This window comes from Triturus cristatus, chromosome 3_2 (genome assembly GCF_964204655.1).
Source record: "Triturus cristatus chromosome 3_2, aTriCri1.1, whole genome shotgun sequence".
In the NCBI taxonomy this organism is placed as follows: domain Eukaryota; kingdom Metazoa; phylum Chordata; class Amphibia; order Caudata; family Salamandridae; genus Triturus; species Triturus cristatus.
The window spans coordinates 367,395,629-367,413,809 of record NC_140584.1 but is presented as its reverse complement, the minus strand read 5'-3'; the positions used below and the strand labels follow the sequence as shown (position 1 = coordinate 367,413,809).

Below are 18,181 nucleotides of genomic sequence, written 5' to 3'. Positions count from 1 at the left end.
TTGTGTCCCAAAAACGTGCACGCGTTGCATTGCTTTGAATGGCAACGCGTGCACGTTTGGCGATTCCCTTGCGGGAGTGAGCTTTCAAACCTTGTAATTAACATATGGTTCCTGTTCGCTACCGCAAGGGAAACAGGCGCAGGCCCCCTCCTTTCTCCCCTCCCCCTGCTGCCAGCGCGAGGCGCGCACGCTTGTTTGTCCTTCTATTCAGTGACCAGTCACCGACACTGCACGTGGAATTTTAAATTGTGCCCTTCTAGATGAACAGATCCGCACAGTTGGCTTCCCCTCGCATGCTTCAATTCCCAGAACTGAGAGTGCCTAGAAACAGGCTTAACGCTATCCAACGCTTTATTTAATGCGTGAAGATTCACATTCAATCTACCCTCTTCATGCCAAGCAGCCGCCAGGATACAACACATTACGATACAACCTTTCCTACTACGTGACTTCTAAAAGCATTCGCAAACAAATGCTAAAACCAGGTAGTAGTTCGAATTTAATGCCCCTGGGAAAGTGGCCGCCTCCCGACGTACACAGATAGCTATAAAGGGTTCCAAGCCCTGTCGCACTGCCAGGTAGAAAGCAGAATGCCGAGTCACGGCCCCTCCTGGGGAACGTTTGCGGTTTACACTGTATACAATCCAATTGCTTAGTTTTACATCGAACACAAAGGAGATTTTTGGGTTGAAATAGGAAAAAAATAAAAATCCTGAGAAACCTGCCTGAACACGACTGACAAAAAGCTCTCTGTGGCAGAGGGTCACACGAGGATACAGAGGCGCCAACTAGCATCCTTCAAATCGAAGCACTTGGAATCAAGAGCTGTTTGCCCGTAGAAACAAGAATGAATATACCGCTGAGCACAATTACTGGCAGAGCGTACATTTCGGATTTGATTCATAACAAGGCCCAGTTAGCAAAAAAAAACCACGCAATATGGACTGAAAGCCTTATTCGAGTTGCTGCTCTACTTAAGATTTAATTACCCAGTCTCACTCTCCCTCCCACTGAAAAATGTCCTCCGCCATCCTGACGGATGTCACGGCACCGGACCCACTTACAATCGGGCCCTTATTAGAGTGTGCAGTGACTGCAGTAATGCATGCCTTTGCAGGGCATACTGTACCCTGGCCTGACAACTTTACAAACTCTCTTGCAGTAGGCATTTTTTGCTAAACTCTGTACATTCCCTTACCCACGCAGGTTTTGATGTTGGCTAAAAAATGCCATCCATTTCTTTTTATGGATTTAGTATTTTAACATGTGCACAGTGACTTGTTTCAACAGAAGTTGTATGTTTTTTGTGTTGTATAAATGTTCACAATTGCAGAGTGCATTCTGTATGTGCTCTCATTATAACACATTATGTGGGTGAAATAGTGTGTGTATGCCACTTGCTCAATTGTGGTAAATTGCAATATATGCTCCAAGTATGTAGGAACAGCCTACATAACCTCTGAGGACTGGGGAGGGTTTCTTGGGTGTCTCTTGTGGCAGTGCCACTGTTTTGTGTGCCCGTTTACCATGTCCCTCGTTGCCTGCGAAGTTCTTTCTGATAACTGGAATTATGAAGGATTCAGGGACGACCCTCGGGCAGTGAGTGTTGTGCTTGATCCCAGAGTTTGTGCAAAGATATGTCCTGACTCCCGTAGGCGCACCGGCATTGTGCTGTCTCCTCATTTTAGCGACATAGGAGATGTTTGCTGCTTGTTGTGCTGTCCTCCTGGCCTGTGCTGGTCTTGTGGCAGCGCACGTTTCAGTGTAGAGGAGACACGGAATGTTCCTTACCCTGATTTACTTTCTTGAGGAAGTGGACTTCGTTAGCAGCGCAGGATTAATGGAATAATAACTTTGTTATGAAACCATGGCTTTTTCAGCATGCCTTGGTAAGATGTAGGAACAAAGTCCTGGCACCATTCTCCTGGTTTTTGGGTGTGTCTCCTTCTGCTGTGTGATTTTTAGCCCAAGTCCACACCTGCACACAACGAAATAGCTACAACATTGAGAGAAGATGTTTCAATCTCAAAGTATGTTAAAACTATTAACGGTCTTCTGAATGCCGTACTTTACAAGAGACCTGAATTCAAGCAGTGAATGTCTCTTCATTATGTAAGATGACTGGCCACTTATCACACTGAGCAACGTTCTCTTTAGACCAAAAAATAATTCACACTTTTTTACACTACAAATGTCACCGAGAACCTTATCCTTTTAGCAGCCACTTGTGTGCCATGTTTCAGGATTTAGATTTCAGGTACTGGAGACCTCTTCCCATCTCAGTAGCCGGCGTCTCCTACCACGTTGGGCAGCCTGAGGTCTTTAATGGTGGTGTGCTCTGGGTTCCGCCTGTTTATGTGCGTGATTTTGTAAGGTCTTGTATTGAGTGAGTTAGTCAAATAGACCCTGCAGAGTTGAGTAACTGCAGTTCTGTTGCTCTAGGGTACAGAGGTTGCTGACAGTAAGGACTGTTTACCTTTTGTGATATGAGCGAGCCGCAGAGCTGAGCGGCGTGGAGGCGCCATACCACACCAAGGCTTTTAAGTGCATGTGTCTGTGGGATAAAGAATGGATGGGGCACGGATCTTTTTCAAATCGAAGTTTAATGTGGCAGCTTGGATGGCCTTAACTATAAGCAAACAAGCATTGGCATAGCCAATAGGTCTCGCTTTTGGGACCTTATAAGTATTTAGTTATGCAGCACAATATCCATGGTGCAACAACATCAACTGTTGCATGGCTAAACACTTATAAGGTCCCAAAGGCGAGACCTATTGGCTATGCCAATGCTTGTTTGTTCTTAGTTCCTAGCAAAGGGACTGTATTGGAGTACAAAGTCAAAAAGGGCGTGTCTGTGTAAGGAAGTAGATCACAGAACGTGGGGGGGGCACCTTCAACATACTTGCAAAGAATTGTGCGTGTTTCTCAAGGGCTACACAAATTGGTAGGTGATCTGCGGTCATTATTTGGGTTTTGCAATTTCCTAAATTCTTATTTGTTTGTTTAAGTAGTATTGCTGCCTCTGGAACTAAGCTGTCTGTTGTAGGATAGACTGCTGGATAGGTCACTGTTTATACCTTTTGGCACAGGAATAGGTAAACAGGCATGCTGTAGCTTTGTTTCGAGCTTTCTTTTAAATTGAGACATGAACTGCATAGATGTCAAACATTTTTTCAAGTATCTGTCTTTAACTATGATTCTGAATCTTATCAGCTGTTTTCCTTATTTTAGTTTCTAAAATGTGTACCATGGTTCTGTGTTCAGGGATGTGGTCCTTTTAAACTATACTGCTTACGTTTTTGTAAGGATATAAGCAATGGACATTGAAACAGGTCCCTTCCGACCCCTTTGCTAAATGCACATTTCTCAAACGGCTGAACGGATTTACACCAAATCATCATGAAAAGCATGCTTTCTGAGTAAAGTTCTAACTTTCTACCAAGTTGCTGTAAATCAGTTCACCTGTTGTTCCTGTATCGTTTCTGAAAAGTTCCTATAAGAATTAATATGATTAACATGGGAAAACAAGCTTTTGGGACCTAACAGCAGGCTCTCCCACTCTCTTTTTTGTCTCAGAGCAGTCTTGATGGCCCCTCCTGAAACATTACAGGAAAGAGCTGAGGTGGATGACCTTTTTTGTTTGGAAAGGTTTGGAAAGATTTGTAAAGTGGCACTAAAGTGAAACAAACAAAAAACTTTATTCCTATGGAAACTCTGACCTAACTATAACTATACTATCTATTACATAGTGATGGTCGCCCACGTGTAGTTATAGTGCGTCAGAGTTTCCATAGGAAGAGCAAAGAAGAAGCAAAACTGAGTTCCCTTATCAGGATTCAAACTTCTGACTTTTTTTTCTACTGCATCTTGTGAGCAGTGCGAGTTCTTAGCACTCACCCATCCTGTCAGTACATAAGAGCAGTGAGATGATTTTCATGATGTAAGTAAAGAAGAATAGGTTGGAATGCTACCCTGAGTGGTTGTCAGTGAATAAACGTATTGTAAGAATTCCCCCATTACCTTTTGCATGTTTGATGTAGAGCCCTAAGTGGCCAAGGGTATACATAGACCTGGGTCCGTTGCTCACTATATCACTGGAACCAAGCTACACTCAACTGAAGAGCCCCAATCAGGGAGAAAAGGGTCTTTGGTTGCTTGAGTTCAGTACAGAGAAGACCTGGATTAGATGTCCAGGCTGGACTGTTCCTATTGGAGCAGGATCGAGACTGATTTGCTTATAGTTGGATCTAATCTGAGGTGGCGCAGAGGGCAAAAGAAAGCTAGATTGGAATGCTATCCCAAGCAATTGCCAGTGGTTAAACCTATTGTAATCATCCCTACCTCACCTTTTGTTGTTTTATGTAAGTAAAGGTTATGTGTTACAAAGGAAGTAAACTTTTGTTCTTTGAAGATGGACACCGTTATTATCTTCTCCTAGTTTTCATTTGCTGTCTTTGACATCTGGCCTCTTCATTTACAACAATGTATCTAATTATAAATTACTAGTACGTTCTCCTACCTCTCAGAGCACAGAAGACCTGTATCCCTGAATTCATAAGCCGAAAACAATGAGAGCACATTGAATCCTCTGTTCATGAGCTCTAATGATATTAAAGTTGAGGACACAAAGAGCTGATGCCAATTAACTCATGAACCATAAACACTGCCAGCATACTGAACCGCTATCTGTGAACTTATCGACTCTAACCTTTGGGAGTACATTGATCCTGTATTCAAGAGCTCATGAAAATGTCAATGCAAGCTGAGCCCATATTAATGAACTCATGAACTGTAAACAGTAAGAATAAACTGAACCTGTATTCAGTTCCTCAGGAACCATAACCATTAGGAGCATTCTACTAAGCCCTGGGCATTATTTTAATATTGCTGGAGAAGGTGTATGAAATATGGGAATTTTGCACTCTGGGCAACATGTGACATTCCCCGAGATCGCCCTTCCATGAAGTGTAATGAAATTACAGGAGGTCCTTTTAGCATCAAGTTGCATTCAATAAGATAGGCCATCAGGTTGTGGGGTTTACTTTCATACTTCCCTGATCTTGAGGAACTTGAAGTCCCCTCATCAGTGGCCGAATAATAGGGGACCATAAGGGCAGAAGCCTCCCGACTCACTTTTTGTTCCTGCTGCACTGGCCGCCTGGCTACGGGTAAGGTCTATCCCTTAGGGGGTTAATATCAGGGATGCAGTGCTGCTCTGTCTCTGGAGCAGGACCCTGGATGCAGCTCGCATGTCACTGCTGTCATACTTTGACCGCTGTTTTTACTTTACAATGTGGTGGTTAATAACAAGAATAGTTCCTGCTTAGATATATACATCTTTGGATTTTGTTTCCTAACACAAGTTGGACTGAAATGCAGCAAATGGCCTTTAGCTATGCCAAGAGCATGTTGCGACTGAGTACCTTGGGGTGTATTCCCTAAAAGAAATATCCATTGGAAACACTGTGACAAACATACAAAGACTTCATCAATCAGAGGATACATTTTTGTAAGTAATATCACTGCTGTAAGTACTCAAATAAATGTTGACAATGAAATGCACTTCCTTTTATATGTGGGCAATGTAATATACAAAGAATGCTCCTATTGTGTGGGCTTTCATTAGTTAAGTTAGACAATGTGACAAATAGTGTGTAGTGCCACTAGTGTTAAACCTGCTTAGAGAACTCTTTAGTTTGAGATATTTTACAGCCCAGATTCCATTAGAGCGCTATTGTCGGTCAGGATTAAACAATCAAAAGATGTAGATGCTATGAACACCTTGAAAACGATGTGGCGTGTGAAATTACATGCTCAGTTAACTTGAACTACTTGTGATACATGCAGTGTTTTAGCTAAATTGTATTACAATGATCCATGTTCCCATTATTAATTCAAGCTTTTCTTTAGGTGAGTGAGCCTCAACAAGCGTAAGGAAGGACAGTCGTGCTCCGCACAATATGAAAGTATTACAATACTTTTTAAGTGTCTCATCTGAACATTATTTTTGTCAGTCCTGTTTTATGAAAACAATGCCCTAACAGGATCCACTGGGCCTATTTTATTTTTGAAGGAGGAAAACCTCTCAAACCCTTTTGGAGGAACTTGCGTTCACTTGATTGATTCATTTGCTGAATGTAATTTCAACACGTTATGTAAACCCTATCACTTTCAAAGTTCACCAGCTGCCACTGGTCACTGTAGTCCTTCACCAAACTTTCAGCCCTCTCATACCCCCCAACACACACACGCACACACACACACACCTGGGACTTGGCACAAAACGTACCTCTGCCACTGAACACGCCCTGAGTTTGATACAGGAAATACAGTTTCATTGTGATCTGCGTAAATATCATTCGCTCCTCACAGTGTATAAGTCATGAATATAGGTTTATTGTGCTCTCTGGGTTTATGAGGCATAAATATAGGTCCTTTATGTACTGAGCTTCAGTTATGAAGATCGGTTTATCGTTTTCTCAGAGTTTGAGTCATGAATACAGGCGAAGGCTGTGCCAGAATGTATGAGCCAGCAATGCAAGTTCACTGTGCTCGCAGAGGGTATGAGTGAGGTGTACAGAATCCCTTTACTCAGAGATGGGAGTGATAGAGCGCCACGTTATTCTGAAATTTGTAGGGGTGCCTCCTATTCACTGTTAGTCCACACCCAAATATTAATCGAAGTAGTTTAGGTGTGACATTTAAATGTATCACTAGAGTTGTTTAACATAGGTGTGATTAGAAATGTAACCATGTTTTTATGAAGAGTAATGTCGTAGACCATTGCAAATGTAATTTTTAGTAAACGCATAGTGTTTGCTTTTTATGTAATGCAATGTATTAGTTAAACGTGTGCCATATTAAAGTTGCACGTTTAGTCTGCTTATTCACGTATCAAGGAGTAATGAAACTAATGCTTAAAGTGTGATTTAGGAGTGTGTTTAACAATGTAAAGGCCTGATCGCATATACGTCTAAAGAGAAAGGCCTGTTCATTTCTTATGTTAGTTAAACGTTGTAGGCCGAAAATGATTTCCCTTGGTAAAGGCTTTGGGTTTCAGGAGAATGGAAAATCTTAGAGAAGTGAAAAGTTTTTCGTTCCCATGTTTCTGTTGCAGGTGCAAGGACACTTCGCTCGTTAGAGATACTAGGTCTTTGTTTTAGGAGTTAGGATGCTGCGAGAAGCCAACAGGGGAGTACATTGGAATTTACGGATGATACTTTCAGCAGAGAAGGTGCCTTGGACCCAAGGTCAAGCTAACCGTCGTTGGATGAAGTACAAGTTTCGCTGGAAAAGTACTGGAAGAAGACCTGGCTGAAGAGGTGTGCCGAAGGGCGTGTTCTAAGTTTTTTGGATTTTGTATTAGGGAAAGTGCCCCGAGGGTGGAGTAGTTGAGGTTTAGATGGGAAGCTAGAAGGAGCATCTTAGAACGAGCTCTGACTAAGTGAATGTACTTCTAAGGAAGTCTTCACTTCTAACACCTTTTATTCTCTTGCCTGGGAGGGAAATGCTAAGTAGGGATGTCATTTTAGAGAGAGAGTAGGGCTAGACTAACTGTTTTTTCTTTTAGGCTAATGATTTCAAATGTAGAGATTGGACTAACTATTGCATTATTGATGCTTTTAGAATTGATTATTCTTCTTATTCTGAGTCGAATAAGACTCTTGCGTAGACTTTCTTTTGTACTAGTGCCCATTTATTTTCTTCACCTTGTATTGAGGTGTTTGTATGTGCAGTTATTCCTGGTTGTAATAAAATCTTAAAAATTTAGATTCGGAGTCAGTGGTCCTGAAAACCTTTATTTCAAAATTCAGGACACAGCTATTCAGCCGACAGCCCGAAGGTTCGGCAGCATTAAGAGTTAGATACAGTGATGTGTCCCCAATACAGTTCAAAGAGTAATGCAAAGGTCCAATTTTAAATAAACACAGAAAAAACTCACAGCAAACCCCAGCAAGGCAGAACATTGAAAGCCCATGGCGAAAGCCCCCAGGGGAGGCCGGACCCCACTCATCTACTAGTTACAAGACTGTGTACGGAGGAAGAAGGGGGACAGCAGAGGCCCAAAACGGTTCCTAAAACCAAACTGTGCTGGAAAGTAGGTCAGGGGGAAAGCCGTTCCTCGGGAGGTTCCAGATCCGGGGCAAGACATATTCCCCCCCTGTATTGGTTCCACCGCCCCCAGATGGCGTGCCACTTCCGGGGGCGACCTCTAGAGCAGTAGACCGTCTTCTCCCTAAACATGCTCCAGTCCATGTTCTCCTTCCACGCGGTCAGTGTAGGGGGTCCCGAGGAGCCCCACAATCGCGCGATATCCCTTTTAGCTACCATGTTACCCAGAGTCACCCATTGGGTCTGCGCCTCATCGAGGTCAGTGGGCCCCCAGACGTTCAGGAGGCAACACCGCGCCTCCGGCTGTACCGCAGTGCCCGTCACCTCCCCCATAACTGCATGGACTCTCCTCCAGAACTCCACAATGACACCACATTCCCAAATGATGTGCAGGAAAGTACCCACCATACCACATCCCCTTCTGCACAGGCCGTCCTCCGAGAATCCCATGTGGACCAGCCTTGGCCCCGTCACATACACCCGGTGCAGTATTTTAAGCTGCACCAGCCTCAGACGCGACGGGATCGCAACCTCCTTAGGAGAAGAAACCGCTGACTGCCAGTCCTCATTATCCAACTCAAGGCCATCCCTAGTCCACTGTTCTCTCAGCCCCAAAAGCATATCTGCCCGGACGTTAATCAACTTCTTATATATGAGCGAGATCGTGCTCTCGGGCATATGACCATCAAGGACTCGGTCCTCAAGGGGAGAGGACTCCGGCACCTTCTCACCCTCCACGAGGACTGATCGGAGGGCGTGACGCAGCTGGATATACCTGAAATACTCTGAGGGCCCTAGCTCATACTCAGTCTGCAACTCCTCGAAGGACTTCACCCTCCCCTTATGCAGCACATCTCCCACCTTGGATATACCTATCAGGTCCCACTTATCAAAGCCCTTCGTATGCCAGAGTCTTCCCAATCTCTCCGATTCAAACAATGGGGTAGCGAGGGTGAGCCTATCCTTCCAGCCCAACGAATCAGTCGCCATCTTCCATACACGCACCGCCACACCTGTGGGCCCCGTGAGGGACGAGTCTAAGGACCGCGAATACAACGCCCTGTAGTAGTTGCCGCCACGAAGCAGCCACCTATCCAGGGCATACCCAGGGCTGAGGGCAGGGCCATAAAACCCATGGTTGATCGCGCTCAGCTGCGTGGCCCAATAGTACCGTCGGATGTCTGGGAGCGCAATGCCCCCATCGTACCATGGGAGCGTCAACTTTGAAATAGCTATTGGCGGCCGCCCATCCCACAGCAACGTCCGTTGTAGGCCTTCGACCTCCCGAAAGTATTTGGCCGGTACCCAGTCCAAGGTGTTCTGGAGGGCATAGAGGAAGCGGGGAAGAGACATCATTTTGAACAGGGCCGCACGCCCAACAAGGGAGAGCGGCAGCCTCCGCCAACCTTCAACATCTCGCCTCAAGCGCGCCAAGGGGGGGAGCAGATTCCTCTCATAGCGCACAGCAGGATCCATGGATATAAAAATCCCCAAATACACGAAACCCTGCTGGGCAACCTGTATCGAACATGTTCTAGGGATCGGTGGGACCTCTCCACTAAGAACGTACAAGTACGATTTGCCCCAATTAATCACAAGCCCCGAGTTCCTACCGAACGATGCGAGTACGTCACAGACCACTATAAGTGACTTCTTAGGTGAGGCAAGATACAGTAGGATATCATCGGCATAAAGCGAAATACGGTCCTCGTGATCAGGCGACCACCGAAGGCCCCGTATATCCGGGTGCCAACGTATCCACGCAGCCAACGGTTCAAGGGCGAGGGCGAACAACAGAGGCGACAGGGGGCAACCCTGCCGAGTACCCCTACCAAGCTGAAACGGAGTAGATGCCCGACCATTCACCACAACATTCGCTAGTGGCCCCTCGTACAGCAACCGAACCCAACTCACAAAACCGCGACCGAAACCAAACTTGGCCAGCACGGCCCATAAGTATGCCCACTCCACCATGTCAAAGGCCATCGTGGCATCAAGAGATGCCACAATAGCCGGTTCACGCAGCGTGCCCGCCCTGGCGATGACGCCATGAAGACGCCTAAGGTTTAATGCTGTGTTTCGGTGCGGGATGAAGCCAGATTGATCCGGGTGGACCAAATCGCCAAGCACCCTACTCAAACGGGTAGCCAGGAGTTTGGCCAGAATTTTCGGCTCAGCGTTGAGGAGTGAAATGGGCCGATAGGAGGCGCACCTATCTCGGGGTTTACCCTCTTTATGTATTACCACGATCGACGCCAGCCGCTGATCCAACGGAAGGATCCCATCCCCCCGCGCCTCCAAAAACATGGCGCGCAGGTGAGGGGCGACCCTATCCGGGAACAGTTTATACAGGTCGATCGGCAGTCCATTCGGTCCAGAGGCCTTACCCGAGTTTAACGCGCGAATCGCCCCCGCCACCTCGTCAACCGTTATGTCACCATCCAAATCATCCCTATCTATGTCAGAGAGGCAGGGCAACTCGATATCACGGAGGAGCTCAGACGAGTCCTTGGGCGGCCTGTCCGACACAGAGGAATAAACCCTACGAAAAAACTCGGCGAAACACTTCACAATCCCCTCAGGTTCCACAATCGCCTCTCCCCACTCTCCCGTCAACTCTGGCACCACTCTATTGACCCGTTCTTTCCTGTCCAACCACGCCAGGAGTTTCCCTGCCTTATCACCAACGTCATACAGGCGGCCCTGTTGTTCCCTACTGAGGGTCTTAGCGGCGTTCGTAACCAGGTCCCTATACTCCGCCTGCTTCAAGCAAAGCTCATGCAGTGAGGACTCTGTAACCTCCTCCTCCATAGCCTCCTCAAGGGCCGCGATCTCCTCCTCCACTTGCCGCACCTCGCCATCCCTCCGATTCTTGGCAGCCACCACCAGGGAGAGGGCTTCCCCCCGAAGCACGGTCTTAAAGGCTTCCCACAGCGACACCGCCGAGTCCACGGTTCCCAGATTGTCCTTAAAGTAATTATCCACCTTCTTTACCAGGGCGCTGCGCATCTTGGGGTCTCGGAAATACCATGGGTTGATGGGGGCCACCCTCCCTCCTCCCTCCCGACCTAGATCCAGCCGGATCCACACTGGCGAGTGGTCAGAGATACCGCGTGCCATGTGCCTCGCCTCGGATATCAACGAGGCATGTGCGGCCAGAGTGAGCAGGTAATCAATCCTGGAGAGGCTACCATGCGCCCCGGAGTGAAACGTGTATTGACTCTGTGTGGGGTGCCGGAGCCTCCAGCAGTCTATCAGACCAAACGTGTCCAGGAAGTCTGGAAGCCATTTCTGAGCCCCCCCTGTGTCCCTGGGCGGGTATCTATCCAACAGTCCGGAGCCCACAGCGTTGAAATCCCCTCCCACTACCAGCATTCCCCCCGGGAGAGTCAGCAAAGCCCTGCCCAGTTCAGCAAGTGTGGAGGCCTGCAGGGCCGGCGGGACATAAACCGAAACCAAAACCAAAGTCCTTCCTTCCCACCGCCCCGCCACCGCCACAAACCTCCCCCTATCGTCAACAATGGTGGAGTCCACCTCAAAAGGCAACGATGCTCTAACAAGGATGCCCGCTCCCCTGGACCCAGAAGAGAATCCCGAGTGTGCAATGAATTTATACCCCTTCCTATTCAAGGCATAGCACATATTACCTATGAGATGCGTCTCCTGCAGCAGGACAACATCTGGCATTGAGCGTTTCAAAAATTGCAAAACAATCCCCCTCTTGATGCGATCCCCCAAACCATTAACATTCCAGCTTATAACACTTAAGCCCCTACCCCCCATCCTCAAATGGAAAGAGGCCCACCCCACACCCGAGGAGCCACCATGGGACAGCCCTGAGGATAATCATCATGCCTTGCAGAAATAAACCCCCAACAACAAACTCAAAATCCCCCAAACTCCCCCCACCCTGCACCCCTGCTGCAGCTTACAAAGCCCCCCCAACTTGCAGTGTGCCTGTCGCCCTACAAAAACAAAAAATCTACAAAAAGTACCCTAAGGGAGGAAAAGAGCACCCCTCGTCCTCCCGCAACCCTCCACAGTTACTGCACTCTGTTCGAATCTTCAAGTATGGTCAAATCAAGTCAGGCCGGCTCTGAGATCTCAGCCCTGTCCATCCCGGCCACTGTCTCCATGCTCGGCTGTGTCATCCCCCGTCCGTCGCCGGGGCAAAGCGTCCAGCCATTCGTCGGCCATAACAGGAGAGTCAAAAAAGAATGTCCGATCTTCATGCACCACCCGTAGTCTGGCAGGGAAAAGCATGGCATACTTCAGATCCAGTTCCCGAAGTCTCCGCTTCACCCCCAGGAAGCTCTGTCTCTGTCTCTGCACCTGCTGGGTGAAGTCCGGATAAAAATTCACCGACGCATTCTGGAAGGGGACTGGGCCCGTCACCCTCGAAGCTTGCAGGATAGCGTCCCGATCTCGAAAATGAAAGAGCCGGGCGACAATCGGCCGCGGCGGGCCACCCGCCTTAGGCCGCCCGCCCGGCACCCTATGGGCCCTTTCCACCGCAAAAAACTTTCCAAGGCCCTTAGGCTTCAGATGATTGAGGACCAAATCTTCCACAAGCAGGTCCGCCGAAGCCTCATCCGAGGACTCCGGGACCCCGATGACGCGCACATTGTTGCGCCTGGCCCGGCTCTCGAAGTCCTCCAGCCGGCGGGCGGCGAGGTCACTCTCGGCCCTCAGCTTCCGAACCTCGGTCTGCAGATCCGCAACATCATCAGTGAGGCCCGTGGTCTTGTGGTCCAGGTTCTTAACGCGCTCGTTCGTCTTGCCCAGGTCCGAGCGGATCAGATTGACATCTACCAGGATGGCATCCACCTTATGCGCCAGGGCCTCGAACTGTCTCCCCATCGAGGTCTGCATCCCGTCGAGCGCGCCCATGACATCCTGTAGGGAGAGCTCCGGTGTCCCAGGCGAGTCCTCCTTCTGGGCATCCGGCGCCTGGCTCGATCCACTCGGCGATGCTTTCAGGAGGGCGTAGCGGTCCATACTGTTGACTTGGGAATACGTTCCCCGCCTGGTGGACTTAGTCTTCAGCCGATCCCCTTCTGCTTTGCCCGACATAATGGACTCCGGGCAGTCCAGTGCAGTTAAGACTGTTCCCTCTCAGAGAGAGGGATAAGGAGTGAGCAGCCCGCCGAGCGTCCTTGGGGTAATAAAGCCACCCAGAGCTCTACAGTGTCCGGGCAGACAAAGGGAACAAAATCGAAAGTGAAAGTGCGAGGACCTCCGTCCGACAGTTCACACCTCGCCAGGCCGTTGTTGATCAACTAGGAGTCGGGCATCCTGCCAACTCTAGCCCCTGGCATCCCCGGGAGTTAGGCCGCAATCTTCCGCCAGTCGTAGGTCCGGTTCCCGATGGGCGATCCGACCGCGGGTAGCATCAATCGCCTCCCTGACAACTCAGCAACACGGTGCCATGCATACCATCAGGATTAGAGACAGGATAGTCGACGGAGGGCGCGAGGGTCTCGGGAGCTCTAAGCTCACGCGGCCATCTTGGTCAAGCGCTAGGCTCCTCCTCTATGGAACGGTAATTTGATTCTGTTGAATATGTATTGAGATTTGAATTTCCTCCCCTCTACACTATTTAGCAGATAAAAAAATCCTGGCGACCTGAGAGGATTCTTGGAGATTATAAGGTAGGCAAGAATCCGGTCCTATCAGCAGCATCAAGAATACAGATTTCAGGTGCTCTCAGAAGATAGGTGCAATGAACACTTGATCAGTAAGCCCCAGAAGATAGGCATTATTCATACATGGTTAACAGCTGTTAATTTTTAAATACTCTGAGTTGGTGCTCCCAACCTTAGTGCGCCACCTCTAAGTGTAGCCATATAATAAAATAAACACTGGCAAAGCCAATAGGTCTCCCCCTTGGGATCTATTGGCTTTAGCAATACTTTTTAGCCATGATGCACGGAATCCCCCATGCTTTGCAGCGTTGCAAAATAGAAAAAAGTGTATTGCTTTATTTTGTAGGTGTTCACACCTACAAAATGATATGGCCCTTTCTTCCACATTCACCCAATAATAAGGAAAAAAAAACAATTGTTTTTTCTTTTCTTTGGAAATCAGTTGGGAGGAGTAACACAGGCGGGGACACAGAAGTAACATGGGGCAAGCTGGGTTGGGAAGATGCAACATGGGCAGGTGTGCGGAAGAAACATGATAAGCCGTGGGGGGCTGAAGCAACACAAGGGGGCTGTAAGCAACATGGAAGGTGCAGGTGGAGGGATCAAACTTAAGGGCATGGGGGAGTACCGTGGGCACGAGGGAGAGTAACGTGATTCCAAGATAACGGTAAGCTTATGGTTCAGTAAAACAGAAAATATACTTTCTATTGAGCAATTGCTGCTTTTATGCTAAGTAACCTTTATGTTTTTTTATCTGTGTTTGAACCTACATATACACTCAAAGGTCTGTTGGTTGATAGCAAGATGAATGAACATGCCTCCAAACGTATGGATATTTTTATTTGAGAGCTTAAAGTGTGGTGGAAAATACAGGATTCCAGTGAACATGATGGTCAGTTCAATTTACTCTCAACTGCATGAGTAATGAATGTAAAAGTTTACAGTTTATAACCAAGTTCAAATGAGCAAAAAAGTGGATGGCCTTTGCAGATTTGAAAAAGACTCCTGCAGTGCTATGTTGGTTTTAATCCTAAACCATGATCGCCCCAACAAAACATTTTTGCAAACCCTGTAGTTAGTTTTAACCCTCACCTTCACTTGCTCTGCTGCCCTGATCAACCTGTGTTCATCAATTGGGTATTTAGTATACCTCTCTCAGTACAAAACATCCCTCTCAGTGAGAGGAGTTGTAGCCCATATCATGACTAGGCATGATGATACAAGGATGTTCCCAATGATAAAGCATGCCACCTATGGTGGGTGCGAGAAACCGACCTATAAAAGGGACATTCCTCGACATTCCTCAATGGTTAGGTTCTCAGCTAGGCAGTGAATGCTTAGAGACCAAAGGGTTACTATGCTTCTTTGAGATTATATTCTTTTCATAAACTGGTTTGGTTTTTGAAATCCTCTAAGATAGTGGTTCTTAACCTTTTGATTCCTGTGGACTCCCACTTAATCATTACTGGAACCCAGGGCCCATCACTGAATCATTATTGCAATCTGGGGTCATGCACAAGGAAGGTACTTACTGGAAGATGGGACCCCGGCCTAAGCATTTTTGTTTATTTGAACCGCAGAACAATACATTACAAATATATAAAGAAACAAGCATTCATCAAATAAATATACAAATGATTAAATATCTTATTTAGTTTGCAAACAAATATAAAAAATTCTAAATTTGAATGGGAAGGTTGGAGCTTCTCTGAATTCAATTGTGGCCACTCATTGTCCATACTAAATCCTGTTTGATGCACTTTCACTGTTCCTGTGAATCAATCTGACGATACTGCCTTAAATTATGGCTTTCCATTTGAAATTCCTTAATATTTACAGAATGATTTAACATTTTCGATTAAACATTTTTCTTCTTTATTTAAATCCAATGTATTAATCTGTTCAGAATATTTTATTTTCTAAGTAGTTGTGGACCCCCTGAGAAGACTGCACAGACCCGACTGGGGTCCCCGAACCAAAGGTTGAGATCCACTTCTCTATGAGATACAGAAAGCAGAAGGTGCACTCTAAATTATTCAAAAGCATGGCAGTAGGCATTGAAGAGTACACTGCTGCAAGATATGATTCAGTGCTTTGGATTCTGGTAATGTGTTGTCTGCAGAGGTGGTTAAGAATATGCTTTTTAAAAACAATTACTAAACAATCAATATTAACCTGCAGTGAAGTTATTTACCTAATGGTGAATCAGACTCCAGTATCTAATCTAATACATTTGGCCTCTGTTGTGTACTGGGTGAAAACTTGGTCAATAAACAACACAGTCCAATTAATTGTTATTATTCTTTCAGGTTTGCGCCATTTGTTACTGAAACAATCAAACACGAAGTAATGAGTAAAGAATTTGCTTTCGATCATAATACTAAAAATAAGGATTTGGAGACCATAGTTAAAATACGACACAGAAAAAAAGAGGAGGATTAAAGAAAGGTGGAAGAAAGGAAAATAAATCCTAAGTCAGCTAATTAGGAGGAGAAGAGATACCTTATTATCTTGAGCTTTGGGAAATGTACACTAAGGGGCCGATTATGATGTCGGTCGGAGTTGCCTCCGACCGACATCATCATGGAATCGGGACCTACCGACATCCAGTTGGCAGTCCCGACTGCAGAATTACGGCCGTAGCACAAGCTCCCATAGAGAAATGGGAAATGGGAGATTGTGTTCATCCCTGCACCGCCTGGCAGGCACCTCACAGGCCCCCAACCGCAAAGAGAAAGGAAAGCCTGACATGGAAAGTCTGTGGAAAACCGAGCAACAAAATCACGAGGGCGGAAACACCGTCCATTGGGATTATGGGCCGGTCTCCGACTGGCCGACAGGCTGCTTGGCACCTGTTGGAATCCAGCCAGCTGGTTTCATTTCCGACCGCTTAGATTGTAATTAGGCGGTCGGAATTTAAACCGACGATCTCGGTCGGAAAGCCTCTGACAGAGATCGTAATAGGCCCCTAAATCGGTGGCCAAAAGCACTGCGGGAAAAATGCCAACAGCAACAAAGATGTTGAGGAAGACTATTTAAATAACCAAGCACATTTTTTATCAAAAAATACATTCTGAAAATGCTCGATGTTGTCTGTTAAGAACACTGATATAGTAGTAGTGTCTCATTGGGAATCTTTAGACATTCTGAGAAAGGCATCCATACTGATAGTTCAAAGAGACTAATTAGGCTGTATAAATTGGTACATAAAATGTTAAACTGTCCATTTAAAGCACCCACACAAGTATCGTCTTTATTGGCTAGGCTGTGATTTAACATACCTTCAATAGATAAATTAATAAGCAGATGGAATCCGAGTTTACCCAATAACACTGTGGTAATTTGATATTGAGCATGTTTTCTCTATTTCCCAATAGCGTGTAGGTGCAATAACTACTTATATTTTCCCCTGCTTATGAAATATGCATTGTAAAAATGGATGAAGACGTTTTGCATCTTAATGTTCAATAATGGTGATTTTATTCAATTTCTCCATAATATTTGATGCATGTGTTTAGACTAGGACTGAGCTCATCAAGATTTTAGGTATAAAATTAAACTGACCAATTGAAATTTAAAAATCTAATTAGATGTATTTCAAGGTAATGAAACAGGGGGGAATGTTATAGGAACCATGCATATTAATCTTCCTTCTTTCTTTGCATATTGGTTTGTACTTAGCATTTTAATAATTTTTGCTTTCTTCCTTAACATTTTAAGAATTATTGTAGCAGATTCGTAAGGGACATGCATTGATTTCAAGATAACGGTAAGCTTATGGTTCAGTAAAATAGAAAATTTCCTTTCTATACAGTTTTAATACGTTCTATTTAACAATGGCTGTTTTTTGCTAAGTAAGTTTTCTTTTTATGGAAATTGACCTGTGTTTGGCCCTACCTATATATTCAAAGGTCTGGTGTTTTATACTGATGTCAGGATGCCTCCAAACGTATGGATAATGGATGGCTATATACAAGAGCTTTAAGTGTGGTGGAAAATACAGGCTATCAGTGAACATGATGGTTGTTCAATTTACTCTCAGTTGCACGAGTAATGAAGGTATATGTCTACAGGCTTATGATGGGCAAAAAAGCAATGTATAGTGTTTATTAGTTATGTTATGTTCTTTTCTACCTTATGTTGAGTTTACAGTCTATCTTTCAGGGAGCAGGAGCTCAGGATACTTGGTTCAATTAAAAGAAAGGTTGTTTGGCCAAACCTTTCTTCACAGTTTCCAACAATAAGTTTGCAAAAGTGTACAGGGAATCCTAGCTCCAGCTTGGAATATTTACATGCAAAGACTCCACTGAGGAGGGGAATCATTCATTTAATGATATCAGAAAAGGGCCAGGAGAGTTAGTATCAGTTAAAGAGAGATGTGAGCTCACTTTTTGATCAAAAAGTGTATTACTAGCTGGAAATGC

The 18,181-nt window shown here is 45.9% G+C and overlaps 1 protein-coding gene across 2 annotated transcripts in view; it reads right to left on the bottom strand.

Moving 5' to 3' along the window:
- The window catches only part of INPP5B (inositol polyphosphate-5-phosphatase B), a 957,269-nt gene that overhangs the window by 806,997 nt on the left and 132,091 nt on the right, over nt 1–18,181 (bottom strand). The window lies entirely within an intron of this gene.